Source organism: Takifugu flavidus, chromosome 8 (genome assembly GCF_003711565.1).
Source record: "Takifugu flavidus isolate HTHZ2018 chromosome 8, ASM371156v2, whole genome shotgun sequence".
Taxonomy (NCBI): Eukaryota; Metazoa; Chordata; class Actinopteri; order Tetraodontiformes; family Tetraodontidae; genus Takifugu; species Takifugu flavidus.
This window is the reverse complement of record NC_079527.1, coordinates 2,260,644-2,278,061: the sequence shown is the minus strand read 5'-3', so window position 1 is coordinate 2,278,061 and position 17,418 is coordinate 2,260,644.

Here is a 17,418-nt window from a genome sequence, read left to right as displayed (position 1 = left end):
GTACCTAGACAGAACCCACACAGACACAGAGAGAACATGTTAACTCTACCCAGATAGGCCTCTGGACCTCTGGGGATTCGAACCTAGTTGCCGTGAGGCCGCGGCACTAGCCACTGCACCCCTGCAAGAACTCATAATGATTGAAAGTAAAGGAATAAAACACATTTGAAACCTACCTCGCAGTACTGGAGGAACCAGGGCAGAGCCTTCAACCTTTAGTTCTTTTGAACCGGCTGCAACTGGAGACAAACACAGTGTCAGTGTTTAAAACCAGCCTTAACGGATTCCTTTTTGAGGAGGCTTATCACTAAGGTGAACACAGGAATGAGCTCAGTTGAGCTGCTATAAGCTCAGACTGCTCCTTTCTCCCATGATGCACCAAAATCTCTCCCTCTTTCTCCGCATTATCTATACATTCATGCCACATATATGTGTATTTTACTGCCAGAGCCTGTTCTGTTTTCTTCTGGTCTGGCTGATTTGAGATATAGTCCGTCAAGACCCGAACGTCAAGTGGCCCACGCTCCACAGGAGATCTGAAGATGCACCATGACTTCTTTTCTATTACCAATGATCCCTTTTTCCATGAACAGATTAACTCTGATATTGCTGATGTTCTCTGTATGTGGCATCTATTGTACGTCTGGACGTCCTGCTCCACAGCCATGTGTTAGGGAAGGTTTAGTAAAAAAAACTGTGCCATGGTTTGGTTTATTACCCATGATTCCTCAGACAGGGTGTCGATGTCACCTTTCAGGCTCAGTCAGAGAACTTCCAGCCTCTGACAGGTACAGTATCAACTACTTCCACGCTGAAAAGTTCTCACTAAAGCCCCCATCTTCCTGCTCACGTCTTCCCCCAAAGATACCCCAGCTCTTCCTGTTACCCCCATCCTCTCATCCTCCTCCTTCTCTGACTCGCAGCCGTTTGCTGCTGTAATGCAGGTCGGGAGAGCAGAAACCACTGGAAGCCGCTCTCAGCAGCTCTGTGTGCGTCTCTGTCGAGCGTTTCTTAATTACCTCCCTGAGGAGCGCCGCTGTTGTCAGACGGAGACAGAGGAGGGTGCGAGGGAGCGTGATGGGAGACAGTGAGAGGATAGGAAGGAAGAGGGAATGTTGACAGCAACAGGAAGAGAAAATTTATGAAAACAAAGAAATTGAAGGAGAATCAGGTAGAGGCGTGAGGAAGCGTCTCGCCTGGGATCTCCTTTTCGGTCTGTCGCCATGGCTGTGCTGGTTGAACGCCATCATCATCCTTATCACGGGATTTTCAATCTTCTCAACATGCTGCCGTGGGTCAGAGGCTGGAGCTTCCCTGCCCTGCCAGCATTTTAAAGGGTCTTCTCGCTTCTGTGCAAAAACGCTAAATACCCCAACCTTGAGTAGTGCAGCTCGACTAGTGGAGATGGAGAGTTTACCTTTATCCTACTTAGCAACATAAATCCCAATGCCATTGTTTTAATGTTTGAATTTGTTGTTTCAAATACTCTCAGTGGACAACAAAGACTTCAGTGATGCATCAGGTCTCACACGCATGCTTGATTTTTCACCTCCTGGTTCACAAAGAGCTGCAAGCTCGCACACTGAGTGTGAGAACCCCCGCAGTCCAGACTAAAGAGCATCATCTTAAATGGCGTTTCTCTCCGTGCTGACAGCCACAGACCCTAACAAGAAAACACTCAGACGGATCGCTAGAACCATCCAGTGTTCTCGTTTATCCACTAGCAGCCCATCAAACGTCCTCCACCGCTACATAGATCCCTGTCAGCACTAGCTGCTAGTGGATAAAGGCCGGCATGCAAACCCAAAACATCTTCACTGGGCAGAAAAATAACAGGATTTGGCATAAATGTCTTCCAAAAATAACTACAAAAAAAAAAACAACACCCAAAAGGTTATTTAACAGATCGTGACCCAGAGATAAGTTAAAAAATTTGATCTGGCTTATGCATCCAAACATCCAATTCCCATCCTTGGTTATCATTTTAAAATAAAGGCTTTTTAAAAAAATCAATCAATCAATTAAGCAATATAATGACCACATTTAAGGAAAACAGCCAATAGTTTAGGCACCACACCTATCTATCCATCCATCCATCCATCCATCCATCCATCCATCCATCCATCCATCCATCCATCCATCCATCCGCTTTTCCCTGATGGGGTCATGGAGGGTCACCAACATTATTAATATTCTTCATATTTTGTGTCTGAATTGTAATCTTATGTTCACAGTTTGTCGTCAGACACATTTGGCCCATCTGCAGTGAGGAATTATGGACCCTCAGAATGTTTAAAGTTTTATCATATCTCTGTGAACAGAAATAGATCCAGGTAGAAGTTTTTGAACTTGGATTTAAGGGGGTCTTAAAAAAAATCCCAGGCACTTAAGGTCACAAGACAATTAATGACCAGCGAGAAATCCTGGAGTGCCCGAGAGAGGAGCTCAAGGCCATTTAGTTGATTCCGTGATGGTGGCTATTTTCACAGCTTTGCATGGAACGTTGAATCTGTTGTATTCAAACATCACAATAGTAGTTAATGGATAATAACCATGGCAGAATGCTTCAATGAGCAATAACTCGCGTTTATTGATATTAGATAAATCCAACGCTGCATTTTGCATTTTAGGTGAGTGGATCGACGAACAGGACGCTAGCTCCCGTTGACTCCATCTACAACACGGCTACCGCAAACTGCTTTGTTGACAGAAAGTCCAGTCGCATAAATTATGCACGCCAATCGAGCGACTGCCGTGTTTTATTTTGTTGTGCTTGGGCCATCTCACCACAACAATCCATAGAAGTTAGCCAGCCAAGTAGCAGCTGCAGCTAGGTGTCTACACGTCTACAGCTCAGTGCTTGGCTCCTGATTGCATGGTCTGAATCAGCACGGCGGTGGTCTCTGAATCACTCCATTATGGCTCATTAGGTTCCACACACATCAAACTGTTTGTAAACAATTCAACAGCGGGAGCTTCCTGTTTCTGAGTCAGCAAAATGCAGCGCGTGTACAGATTACATAGGCCGCCACGTCTTCCATATAAATCGACTCCCAACTGAGCTAGCTGGGGTTGGTAGTCCGACTTCATTCGTAGTTCTCTATGGCGTTTTGAAACAAACTCAGGAGTCCACGTGCCTTTATGTCATCGAACTAACACAGAAGTGCGCTTTTCTTACATGCAGGTATACACTCTTAATGATTTGTTTGCATGGGTTGATCACTTTAATGTCGTCATCATATCGGCAAGACACCGAAGGACTTTTACGCCATTCAAAAGCTCTTTGTAAAAAGCTAATTGCTGAACGTGGCTCGAAAAGGCGCGACGATCAATGGTGCCTTTTGCAAACGTTATTGACTTTTTTCCATCCTGCGTCATAAGAAGTCTTCAAGCATTCAAAGCCGCTTTCTTTTTGATTTCGCGAGTCGAGTATATCGCCTTGCGCCCAATCCCTCATCCAAATATTGACAAATCGAGTTGAATGAGGACGTTTCCCCTCTTCGGCGTGTCCGTAAATAACAAAGCTCATTATGCTGGTTCCAGACTCTTCTGATCAGCGATGGGGGCGAAGACCAATAAAAAAGGGATCGGTGTGAAACTGTCATTCATCACGCTCTTTTCTCCCCTCTCTTCACGTTCCTTCCTGCTCCAAGCAGAGAGCAACCAAATTTAAGCAACACTTCTCTCTGCAGTGCTGCTATTGCTTCCTTACGTCCCTTTCCCTCAGTAATAGACCTGTTATGTAAATAAAGGATGATTCACGTTACCTGAGGCGGAATGCATGAAACATACCGCACAAGGTCGGTCGCATCTGCTGCATATTCAAGGGAACGTGAACGATCGTGTTAAAATCAGAGTATCAGAGGATCTCCGGCTTTGATTAAATCGTGCCAGTGAGGTAGGTTGAGCGCAAGTGTTCATTCCTATTTATTCGTGACTTAAACGTGGATTTGGGATTTCCGTCATCAGAAAAACTCTGGAAAACTTTGCAGGCGGATTTCACCTTTGTGAAATGGAAAAGAAAACGGGACCAGGCCGTCAGTATAATTCGCTAAAACATCAAGCCAGGGGTATTACCTCGGTGGCGTATTATTCCCCCCCTTTTGGACAGGCTGCATTAGTAAATGTGTGCTGACAGCAGAGGTTACCTTGAGCGGGCCGTCGGTCCTGGGGGCTGTATGTCTTCATTTACCCCGGTATCTGCAGATGCCAGGGAAAACAGGAAAGTTATTTTCTGTCTCTGGCCTGCAGGGAAAACTCGGACTAACGATCTCAGCCATGTTGATTGCTACCTCACTCCTGGAATCCTGGAATAGCACCTCACTTTTAGGCTCGAGAGATGAGAAGGGACACGGGGAGAGTGTCTGTGCATGTGTGAATACAGGCGAGGCAACCACACGTATGCTCACACGTGCGCACACACGCGCGCACGGTGCCAAGTGAGGTCAGGTATGCTGTGGTTAAACTCAACCTGGGTGTCCAACTATTAATCATGTGGATTATTTGGGTCAAACTGGATGCAAACCCCTTCCATGACATCACTCCGCGGCTCTATACTGAGCCCACAGGTTGGGCTGGCGTCAGGCCGTGAGTGATCTGGTCTCAGGTTCGGGCTGTGCCCTGATGCCGTGTCCTCAACCCTGCGAAATCTAGGAATGTTCTTCGCTGCACCTGCGCACATTAGCTTGGGAGCGCCGCGAAAGTTACAGTGACCTTTTTTCTCTTCTTTTGGCAGCCAAAAAGCACAGGTGCACCTCCGGCGCAGCCCAATATAGTCAGAGGAACAGGACAATGTTATCAGTCACTGCCAAATAGATCCACTCCTTTCAGATGTATCTGATTATACTACGGAGACCAGGATGATGTCTGGTGTCTGCATGGCTTCTCATTTTAATGAAATAATAATACAAATATCAATTGCAGACCGATGCGTGGGACGCTTCCTGTCGGCCGCAGGACACCTCTGTCCAAACTTTAAGACACCGAAGTGGTGCAAACAAAAAGTGCATCAGATGAATAATAACATTCAGCATCCCGTCAATGGTTTGTTAAATGATGTGGATGTAGCTGCTGTAGAACTGTGTTTTTCCCATGCTTGACTCAGCACCTGTCCTGTGTGTCTCGTGCGTGCGAGCGTGTGTGTGTTCTCTATTTTTCTACTCTAGTGTTCCCAAACAAAACTCCCGAGACAGTTTATTTATACCAACTATGAGCGAAGCGCTTGTGTCGCCAGTGTTAATGAATAAATCGCGTCGGAAGGTTGGAGTGTGCATATTTACTTTGTAATAATAAACGACGTGGCCTCCGCCGCGGTGCACGCAAGCGAGGGTGTCACAGACTGTGGCTCTGCGCTGCGAGGAAGATTATTGGGCTAGAAGCTTTTTGGATTGTTGCTCATTTGTTTGCTACGGAACTGGACAAAGTGCGGAGGACAGGTTCCTTGATTAATTTAAATTTATAAACCTTTTTTTTTCAACATTAATGGATAATGGATGTTCGGGACAGCTGGCTGAGGCGGTGAGAAACAGGGATAAAGGTGTCTGGATATTGTGAAAAGAGGGGATGCCTGCGGCAAAGGGTGGAAAGACGTGAGATGGTGTGTGTTTCAGGGGGGCGGGGCCTAATATTTCTAATTAGGTATAAAATGTCAGGTGGTTTAAATGTCGTGACTAATCGGGTTTAGCTGCGATAGTCTTATGGAGCTACTCTAAACACTGCATGCTAACTGAGTATGAAACGTAGACAACTGCAAATAGTAACCAAGGGAACCAGGTTTAAGCATACTTCCAGCCTTAAACTTGTATTAGTAAACTGCTACTGTGTAGCTTTAATTCTGCACAGTCATGATGCTGCATCCTACCGCAGATAGATAAATGGGCAGACCCGGTCCTATATGGTCCTGAACAATGCCCGGGGCTTTTTGCTGACTCCTCACCCCTCACTTGCTTTGAACGCAGCTTTGTCCTCTGCTGTTGTCTTGTCGCTCATTATATCAGAACGATGTAATCTGAAAGTAGACGAAGGGAGCAGGAGTCTCAGCTGCAGGGCCCAAAATGATGGGTTATTACAGCTAACCGCGGGCTAACAACACACCGGCTAATCCTCAGGGTGGCTATTGCCAAAAACCATAATAGGCACAGCCGTAAACCAAAGACAGTGTCACACCTCTGTCCCCAAATACCTTTAAATAGCTCTGTAAAAGCACCTATAAAAGGACCTCCTTGATGTTTTTATTTAACATTCACACAATTTTTCTTTCTAATAAGGCTTTAACTAATAAAGAAGGTCACTGAAAATCACTCCAGATATAATTTGACACTTTGCCTTACTTTGTATGTGGATGTATTTATTAATATTCATTGGGCCACAATCCCCAATTAAATTCCCTCTAAAAGAGGGAATTTGGCGCTAAATATGAAGCTGTCTCTCCTTGCTGTTTAACCACACGTTCCTGTTCAGATTAGCTGTACAATGCTTTTAGCTTAAGTTAGCATCATTTTACAAAGCAATAAAGTCGACTTTGTTCCGTGCTCCATTTCAGAAAGACATGTTTTTGCAGAGACCATCAAAAAGATTTGCTAAACACTCAATATGTACACAACTCTTTTTTTATAACCATCATCAACAAATTTTAATTGCACTCTATTACTAGTATAAACCTTTTTAACTTGTCTGTAAAACGTCAGAGGCATTTTCCTTCAATCCCCAAAGAAGCAGAAATACCCACTCCGCTAGGCTACGTCGCTCACACTGAGCCTCGTGTACAGCTTTTAGCACGCCTGGGCAACTCTGACTGAAGCTCACGTTGCTTTTCTTGCTCTCCGATTTGTAATCTTTCAGTTATCCGCAATGACTCGGAATTTTAATGATCCCGAGAGCTGGGAACACATGAGACAATCGGATGCATTGGAGATGTTGGGGTCCAGGGTGGTGTCTGTTTTCTTTCTCCAGGGGGTGTTAGGGAGCTTCGTTGCCTAGAGCTGGCACTGTGGGCAGGCACACCTGTGGGCGATTGCCACCTGGCGGCCTACTTAAGGAGGGAGCGCCTGCCCATCGGGGCCGGAGTGTCTTGTTGTCTTTGTTGCTGTCCTGTTTGTTTCCCGGGACGCTCAAGGTCTCCATGCCGAGCCCGGTTCCTGGGTTCTCTGCAGTCCTGGAGTCCTGGACTGCTTCTGGTCTGAGGGCTCTCCGTTGGACCCCATGAAGTGCGGATCCTACTCCTGTGCTACCCGCAGTCCAAGAGGACTGTTTGTCTTTGTGTTGCCCCCTCCCCATAATAAAACTCATTTGGAGCCTCTTACCACCGTGTTCTGGTCTCGGGTCCTCTCTAAAATCCATATCCATAACAGGAGATTCCATGTTATACCTTCAGAAGCTGTGTAGCTAGCTGTAATTTAACAGACAATGTACTTTAATGGATAAACCAAAAATAACACCCTGCATTGATCGTAAATTGTAGCAACTGACTCTCCATGATTGCTGTGGATGTCTATTTTTTTTCTTATCTAATGTGAAATTTGCTTGTTTTTGATTGTTCCGAAATCTCACATTCAGCTAGTGCAGATTATTACAGAAGCCCCGCAGCTAAAGGAAAATGAGATTGCTCCTTGCGCATTCTTTGTTTTCCCTCTTACCTCTTCAAAGATTCACAAAAAAGCAACTTGAGTGGCGGAGGTGGAATCGCTGGGAGTTTGATGGTGTTGCGCCTGTGTTGTGGGGTTTGTGCAGGGCCGTAAGGGACCCTGCTCATGGTTTCTGTATCGCCCTCATCATGCCTGTGAGTGCAGATATTCAGTGGTTCCAGAGGTTCCTCGGCCTGAATTACTGTTCGCACATCAGGCTGGAGCTTGGCTTCGCGCTCGAGCTATCGGGATTCGGTTCTCTCTCCCCTCTCCAGCGCTCTGTGGTCCGGAACCAGTCCACTCGGCGGCAGCAGGTGTATCTGGGGAGCCGTGGATGATTCCCGCCCGATTGAATGAACCCTTTATAGACCCTTTTCAATGCCCTTCCTGTTTTCGCCGCGCGATCATCGAAACGCCGCTATCATCACAGTTATGATCTACAGCCCTCCTGGGGAGGCGCAGTACTCCATTTCACTCAGATTCATGTATCAGGGTCCCTCCCTCGCCGCACACATGCAGTCACCAATGAAGGGGGCGGCTTGCGACTTCCAGGCTGACAGAGAACAGGACAGACACGGGGTCTGACGCCCCAGCTTTCAGAGGCCTTCCTGCAGAATTAAGAGCGCCAACTGAGGAGAAATGAGTCAGCGCGGCCTGTCATTGTCACCAGCCTCGCAAACAAGCCGGGACCCAGTCCTGCCAGCGAGCTCTTTAGAAACCTGCCACATTTTAACTAAAAAAAAAAGAAGCAAAACACAACTTTCAGTGCTACGCGCAGTGATCCGACCTTGTTTTTCAGGCTTTGTTGTTTTTTTGAAGCTTCTGAGCACTCGACACGGTGCAGCTGTGACAGATCAGTTCCTCAACTGGAGAGTGAGCCGGAGCAGGTACAGTTACCGTGGTGGAGGAATGAATGTTGGGAAGGAGCCAGAATCCATGGTTTTGTTCTGACATCTGCAATGTGTTCTGCTGCCAGCAAAGTACTTTGGGATTCAACAGTTGCTTCGCCCACTGGGTTCATACCAAAATAACCTCTTCGGCGTTAGATTTAGGCACACCACGGTCAAAAATGCACAAGAAGGAAATTCATACAATAAAAATAACGATAAGTGAAAGTTAATATTATTGTTAACATTATCGCACCTTTGAAAGCCTCGATTTCAAGCTTCAAGGGCTTTTATATCCAATAATGTCATTGGGATATTTCTTTTTTCCCTCAACAATGCTCTGCTGCATTTTTAAAAAAGTTTTACATTGCTATGAATGGAGGTATCTTTGTTATCATTTTTTAGATATTGAGCGGCTAAAGTTGGTTTTACTAGCAGTGGTAATAGCAAGAATGTTCTCTAGGTGGAAATAAGTTATTAATTACCCAAAATATCCACAGACTTTAGTCATTAAGGCTAAAGAGCCAAAACTGTGCAGCTTGTAAAGTTTGTGATTTGGGGCTCTAAATAAACTTGAGTGGACTTTCCACACTCGCAATTCTGCATTTTATGTTTATTTTTTTGCCCCATGTGCCTCCCCTCATCATAACTCAGAAAATATTTCACCCACATGTAAATGGGTTTTAGGACCTGCGGTGCCTTCACACCTTAATAGTCCAGGAGCTTTAATTGGGTTGGGGAATGTTGGCAAACACCTCCAATAGGTTGGGTTGACTTTGATGATACAGCTGCTCCTTTGGGTATTTCTTTTTTCCTAAAAAAGCACTGATGAGAAAGACAAAAACAGGCTCATTGATCGAAAACAGAGCTCCAACCCCTTCGATCTATTATCTAATTTAATATAGACAGTCCAACATATTTCCGTCTATATTATAAAGCTTCTCTTCAATACTCTACGTCTGCCCAGGAGACATTTTCCAACTTTTTCTATCTCTGCTTCTTCAAATTTACGCCGCTGCATCACTTCCTCTCTTTAATTCATTTCCACTCTTTCCTCCACTCATTAAGCCACTTTCACTCACACTGTAAGTGAACTGACACCGGAGTTCAAATGCAGTCTATAAGGAGGACCAGAATTTACTTCCCAGAGTTTCTATGAGATTTTACACCCGCCAGATGGAGGGGAAAGTAATCCTGTGTGTTCCAATCGGACCAACATGCCCTCACTCCCATTTTAAGCTGATCGAGAGATGTTTGAAGCAAATGTTCAAAGAAAATCACCTGAAGCTCGGCCATTAAACGGTCATGGTCAGCCGGGTGAACGTGCATTGATCCGAAAGAGCACCTCTGCCCTTTCTGTTTTCCACGTGGTCTAAGCCATCGATTGTTGTGATGAGATGTGTCGATGAGAATCGACAAATAGAAATCATACTTCTATGTCTCCCAAGATAACTGAAGGTCAAAGAACAATGATTCAGTGGCCCAGAAAGAGTGTTAAACCAACATTTGTCCTTTACTATGGATTTGTTTTTATCAATGGATGAAAGGATGTTGATTGTTTAAATGATGTGTCTTTGGTATGACAATTTATTTGCATGTCTGATGTAATTGTGGCCTGGATTCCCTTCCTCCCATCTTTACCCAGCCGGGCCATCAGTAGCAAGGTCCCTCCATAGGAGCCTGGTCCTGCTCGAGGTTTCTTCCTGGAAAAAGGTCATTTATTTCTTGTTTGTGGGATCATGCTCTCAGCTTCTGTACAGATCCTGAAAACCATAGTGTCATAATAAACCTATAGCCCCCCCTCTATGCGAGCACAGGAATGGAAACACATCCCCAACAAACTGGGTAACCACTCGCTGTCACTCGAATCCAGTCTTTTCCCGGGCCTGGCGCTCAATCACTAACGCCCCAGAGGGTTTTCCCAAATGTACCAGCGTTGCCAAATACTCCATCGTCTTATTAAAGTGCAGTCGGAGGAGCGGAGCTGAGGCAACGCAGGAAGTGGCAGCCTGAGGGAGGAGAATGAAGAGCGGGTGACAAGCGAATTCATTACACCACTTGTGTTGATGGTGCTGCAAAACGGAGCGTGTGATGCCACACAAAGGTCACCATTTACACATTCCTGCTGTTTGGGAAGAACCTGAATGATTAGGTTAGCTGGCGCCGATGTCTTCAGCCTTCACTTATCTCCAGTGGGCTCATTGATTTCTGCTTTATTCCGCAGAGGTTCTGGTTGTGTTTATGGGACAGGCTGAGCTACGTGGTGATTCATGAGACTCATTTCGCAGCATGGGAGATGAAGAGTAGGAGGACACACAAGAATCGAGAAGCCTAATGACTAATATAAACACAAGGCCAGTGTTGAGCTTGTTACACACAAAAAGTGTCCTAGTGATCACTATATTCCTCTAAGACGAGAACAGCTGGATAAAGCCAGGTAAAGTGTTGAAATAATCATTCTTACCTGTTGATATTCTGTGTTTATGATTGTTTCACAGATTATAATTGAAGGCAGACTCTGTTCCCTTGGGGCCGTGACTGCACTCATGTTCCGAGGCCACTGAGGGACTCTGGCTCTGTTATGTCTGCTGGCGTTTTGCCTGATTGTGGTCTGGATTTTACTGTCATGATACATTAACTTTCCACTTGAACGGCATTTCACTCATCTCTACGAAACACAAAAAAAATCTCATCTAGCAATTACAAATCGGGATTCAGGCACTTTGCCACACGTCATGACTGATCTCACCAAGGTAATGTAAAAAAAAAAGAAAGAAACTGCTGAAAAAAACTCATGCATTCCACAGAAACTGTGAAAATGTAGGTTTTCTGTTAATGGGAGACATTGGACACATTTTATTCACTCACACAATCTACATAGTAGACAAACAACCCCCACTGACCCACTCAACCCGACTCTACCGGCAGCTTATTTTAATTATTATAATGTATTTCTATGTTCTACCTCTCCTCTCCGCTCCTCTCCTCTCCTCTCCTCTCCTCTCCTCTCCTCTCCTCTCCTCTCCTCTCCTCCTCTCCTCTCCTCTCTCTCCTCTCCTCTCCTCTCTCTCTCTACCCAGCCGGCCATCATCAGGAGGGTCCCCCTATATGAGCCTGGTCCTGCTCAAGATTTCTTCCTGTTCATTGCCACTTTTGCTTCTTGGGGGGTCAGGCCCTGGGATTCTGGAAAGCATCTAGAAACAATTCTGATTGTAACAGAAAATCTGATTGATCCAACCAACCACAATCTAAGTTGACCAAATGTCAATTCGCCGATCCTACAAACAAAAGCCATCAGCTGTGGGAGGAAGCCGGATCATCCGGGTCAACTCCACAAAGTGAAGTCCCCGTCCCTCACGGGACTCAAACCTGTGAGTGGGGGCATCAGCGCTGACCACCACTACTGGGCAGAGCTGAAAAAAACAACCCTTCTAGCTACGTTTCAAAGAAGTTGTAAGTTGTTTTCAGTCATGCGCGTGAATAAAGGTTTTCTGTATGACCAAAAGTTTTATTCCCATAGAATCCATAAATATCAACTTATTTCTGACTCACACAATGCAATTTTAGATGTCCGATATTTCATTTGGCTGGAGGCGCAGTGTCATAAATCATAAGCACACATTTCCCACTCTCTGCAGATAATTTGTTATGTTGAAAGGAGCGTTTATTAACCGATACGTTTGCACGGTTCCTGTTCGTGGAGGATATCTCGGCAAGGGGACTCAAAGACCATTAAATGTCATTTTGCCATTGTTTTCAAACTTTAAAAATGAGTTGATTCCTCTCACTGTTTCAGATGGTTGGATTAGATCCAGGCCATTGCTTTGGTCTTATCCACATTAAAACATGTATATTAAGAATCTTAACTATATATTCAACTCTCATGGTGGCAATATCAGTATTTGAGTTCAAATATGATGTGCCATGTGAAACGTTTCATTTTGAACCCCTATTAAACAAGATTAATGATTGTGGAGTTGGAATAAGCTGCTCCATCTCTGGTCAGAACTTCTCGTTATATAAACAAACAAATGTTGACATTTTGGGAACACAGCAAAATGTATCCGACCAGGGGACTCATTGCGCACATTAAGTTACTTCATTGATCCCAGAGTGATGGAAATGATTAGTTGTACTTGTGCTTTGACTTTTTTGTGCGTAAAGTGCAAACGGAGCGGAATCGCGTAATTGCCGGGCGGCTGCAAATGCAATAACTGTGTAATTGGTCTGTTCGAGGCCGCGCCGTGGCCTCAGATGTGACAGCGCTGCCATTTCCCCCAGAAGCCCCGGAGCACAGCGAGGTGAGAAAAGAAACCAGGCCGCAATTACGGCGCGAACCCCTGACGGTATAATTAATCAACCTTTGCCACATCGGGGTCACAGAGAGGTCACAGTCGCCGCCAAAGTGTGGAAGGAGGCTTAAAGATGAATCGGGAGCGAGCTACTTTCTGTCAGCCGTCCCTCACCTTTGACCTTTTGTCAGTAAACTCCACATTTAAGCCATCCTGGAAAAGACACTCATTTCTGAAACAGATTAGCTGCACGCTGTTAGCTAGAGCCCAACTTTCTGCTGAACAGCGCTCAACAGCCAGGTACAGACTACATTAACAGTTCTGTCATCCGGGGTTCTCCAGAAAGGCGCCATCTGTGGTTGACAAACAAGAATGGAGGTGGTGGGGGAGGGGGTATTTGTGCTTGCCAACTCTGTGGCAACGCCCGTAAAATGGCAAATATTTAAGTGGGATGATGCACAATTAGAGTTGACACACGTTGACGGGATGAATGTACACAAAGTCTTTGTCAGAGTTTACTACAAGACTTATGACTCACGGTGGCGGTGAGTGGGCCCCGCCGTGGACGCTGCCGCGTGAATCACAGATAAGGACATGTCAGCCATGCTGTTTGGATAAATAGGAGATAATCTGGGTGAATCAGGGTTGAGAATTGAAACAGTCACAAAGAATTAGGAGAAGAACCAAGAAATAAAGATCCACCTCTGGAGCCTGTCCCCATCTGGCACGCTGGCCTTATTAATGAACAGGAACGGGTGTTCCTTTAGTGAGGGAGGTCTTTTTTTGCCGGTAATTATAATAAGAAAAGGCACAATTAAGTGATTACATCACCCGTACTGTTTCTTTAACAGGTTGGTTGGCTGCCTTTAGGTCAGGAAAGCAGAAGAAGACTTTACTTCCTGCACTGGCTGATGGTCCACTGCATTGAGCTGGTGGATGGCAGCGATTGGGAGCTTTAGGAGCTCAAGTGGTGCTCAAGTTAATGTGTTCTGGTCTCAGATTTGAGCATAAATTGACTTGGAATCAGCCTTTAGCCTCGTTGCCTTGTGCGTTAATGTGACTGGCGCGCCCCAGACTTATTAGGATTCAGCTCCACGATAAGAGCAACTTTATCTCCAACAATGTAGGAAAGAAGACAAATTTGGGACAACAACACATTGCAGTTAAGCCTACGTTTATTTTTCTTTTACCAATCTAATTAAAGTTAAATTAGCCTTTAAAGTCAATCAGCCATTGGGTCACCCACGCCGGGAGCTGGGTGAAGGCTAATTAGAACTATTTAACACATCCTTCTTCTGTCCTTGACAATAGTCCAGGCAAAAGTGACAAGCTGTAGTCCACAATACATTTGTACAAATGGATTCTAGGGACCCGGGTAAACACTTGCATAACTATAATCGAGAATGACTCAGACTTGACGGAGAATCACTCCACCAGAAAGGAAACAATGAACAATTGAGTGCGTTCATTTCAGTTGCATCTTTAGTTGCTTCAGCCTGGTAGTGGAAATGTTTTAAAAATCGGGGAAAAAAATGGAATGAATAAAGGAAATGCTCTTAAAATGTTTGGGTTTGTTGGTAATTATTGTCTAAGTAGATAGTTCTAATGGGTGTTAGAAACTCTCCAGTCAATTAGACTTCTTTTTTGTTTCCTTTCTGAAATTGAAAACTGTTTAACCCTCAAACCCAAACACAGGAACAGGAAGTTGACTACTGCTGCTGTGAGTAAATGAAGATTTATAGAGAAGCCAGAACTATTGATATCCTGCAACTCAGCTGATCAATTTCTCCAAACATCAACTAGGGCGAACAAATGAACAAGCTTTTCACCAACATGGGCGCATCTCAGGACAAGGCCGGCGGAATACCGCGAGTGTGCACGTGATGACCAGCTGTGTCAAAATAAAGGCCCACTCCGAGGCACCTTAATGACACTGTTATGAATTATTACACTGTCTTACTTAATTATGCTAGTAAAACGAATTACTCAGCCTTGCTCTGAGATCTTGAAACGTTGCACATTTTAGCACTTTGAGTTGATGGAAGTTGATCCTCTTGTTGCCAAACTTTGATGTGTGGATATTGGCTATTAGCTCTGCGCTCCACACTAGTGGGGCTAATCACCATCTATGATGATACTGAAGAGGTTAACAGAACGCTGTTTACGTTACCAGAATATCGTGCCAACAATCTTAAAGTAAAAGAAGAATAAAGAGATTAGGGGATGATTGCAATGACATCATGAGCCTTCGCACTCAGGTTACCTTAACCTGGGATGCTTACTTTCCTTCTAACTTGGGCTCCTAACTAGCACCTTAGTGTCAGGTCCCCACGTTTGTGGCTCCATGTTCGACCCCGGTCACATGACCTCATTGGAAAACATTATGTTTCCAAGTGACAGAAAGCTGCACAGGTCTTGCAAAAAAAAATCCGCTTGACCTTGTCTCCCTGACTGGACAGGGGAGGACCGAGGGCGCCGCGCTGACACGCTAACCTTGCGCAGCGCTGTGTAACTGTGTGAGAAAGGGAGGCAGCCCTGTTCGTCTCTGTCCTCCACAAATGTCACAACTTTTGTGACAGATTTATTCAGCATGGACAATTCCCACAGCCCCCCCGTGTGCTTTCTGTGTTCGCACAGTTCCGACCTCAGGAAATCACAGCATCAGTGAATTTCCACTTGCTAATGGGAGCCTCTGTACCCATATAATAATGTTTTCCATGACTCATGCAAACTTTGTGCTCGCTTTAGCTTAGCTGCTGTGGACATGTTGGCTGGACTGTCTCTTACATACAAAGCTGGTGTGAGCAGGTACGGACATCTGTGGATCATTTGGCTAATTATGGAATAATCTCACTGTTCATTATTGTTTAAAAAACGGCCCATACATGCCTGCTTGTACAAAAGTCTTTGAATTTCATCATCCTCTGTCAACTATGCGACACAAGGACGGATGCTGAACAGGAAATAATGCTCCAGGCATTTAAGGATGATGAGGACCCTGGAATGGAAGTGGCTTCATTTTTCTTCTTGGCCTTGTTTGCTGAGCTGGTGGTTCCCGCCTTAATAATTCAACCACCAGCCTGCAGAGAAGCAGACCTCCTCACAAGGGATCACCTCAATCTAGAGAGTTACAGTGAAGGGGGGGTGGGGGGGGGGAATCATGGAGTGGCTAAAAACCAGAGAACCACTTAAGTCAATTGGCTACAAGCCAGGGTGGGATTGTCGAGCAGACGGCAGCGGCGGAAAAAGGCTTGTAATAATAAAGTACATCTTGAATCTTGTAATATTTGTGATCAGGCCTCAGGTCAGTCAGTCCTGTTCAGAAGACCTCGCTCTAACATGAAAATGTCATTATGTTCAGCACCCGTTGAGGACCCCAAGCTCTGAATGTGGCGGCAGCCTTGAACAGTGATACAAGCACGGAACAAACCAGGCTTGAGAGGGTGATGGACTTTTAAACTCCTGGAAAGGCATCGCCTCCCGTCCCTTACACAACACTACTCTATTAATTACTAGTAGTAATCCTAATAATCCCAATAATTCCCCAGGAATTCCTAAATCCTAAAGCCATATCCTGCAGTAAACAGTGATTTTTATTTATTTAGGAGTTTATCAGGTACAAGATTTTGTACCAGTGGTCACATATTAGATAGATAGATAGATAGATAGATAGATAGATAGATAGATAGATAGATAGATAGATAGATAGATAGATAGACAGACAGACAGACAGACAGACAGACAGACAGACAGACAGACAGACAGACAGACAGACAGATAGATAGATAGATAGAAGTTCAGTCTTATTGCGCAACGTTGATGATTTCTTCATGACACAAATGAATGTGTAAATAAATGTGGAGTCTTCACAGACTGGCACGCTCCTAATCTGCATGTTGATTGGAGACTTCATCAGGCATCCCTAATGAGCCCCCCAAAAAGCAAAAAAAACAAACTTGAGACCAGTGATTAGAAGGAAGTTGCCAGTCAGAATCTTCCGCTTTTCTAATCAAGAACCACTCTTCAATCAAAGTGTTATCAGTTCTCACGTTTCCGCTTCAGAACTGATCTTTTCAGATGGTTCCTCGTTTGAATGACGATTCATTTCGATCTGCCAATGAAGCCCATTTAAATCAGATCCTGATACTGTTGACGTTCCTCAGCGGGCATTGGCTAATTAGCATGATAGCGTAACGACAACAATCAAGAATGTTGCGATAATGACGACTGACATGAAAACACAGCTCATGTGATTCGGGTTCATCCTTTAAATGTCAGACTGAAACAGCAGCAGAGGTGAAAAGGTCAGCTCCATCCCCATAGGATCTGCACAAGTTAAGATTCTGAACACTGCACGCCACTTTACCTGTTGCCATAACAATGCTACGTTTAACTAGCCTGCACTATATTACACAGTACAAACCACAAAGTGGTGTCCATGGCTGGCTGGTAATGGACTGTGCTATCGAACCGTGCTGTTCAAATGAACGGACTTTGCACATCTTGGCAGAGAGCATCATTCCCGTTCCTGGAATTGCTCCGGCTGTAATGATGCTCTTTAATGACAACACGCGCGGCTGAGTGGAGCGTTCATCTTCGGTTTAAAAGGGCAATTCC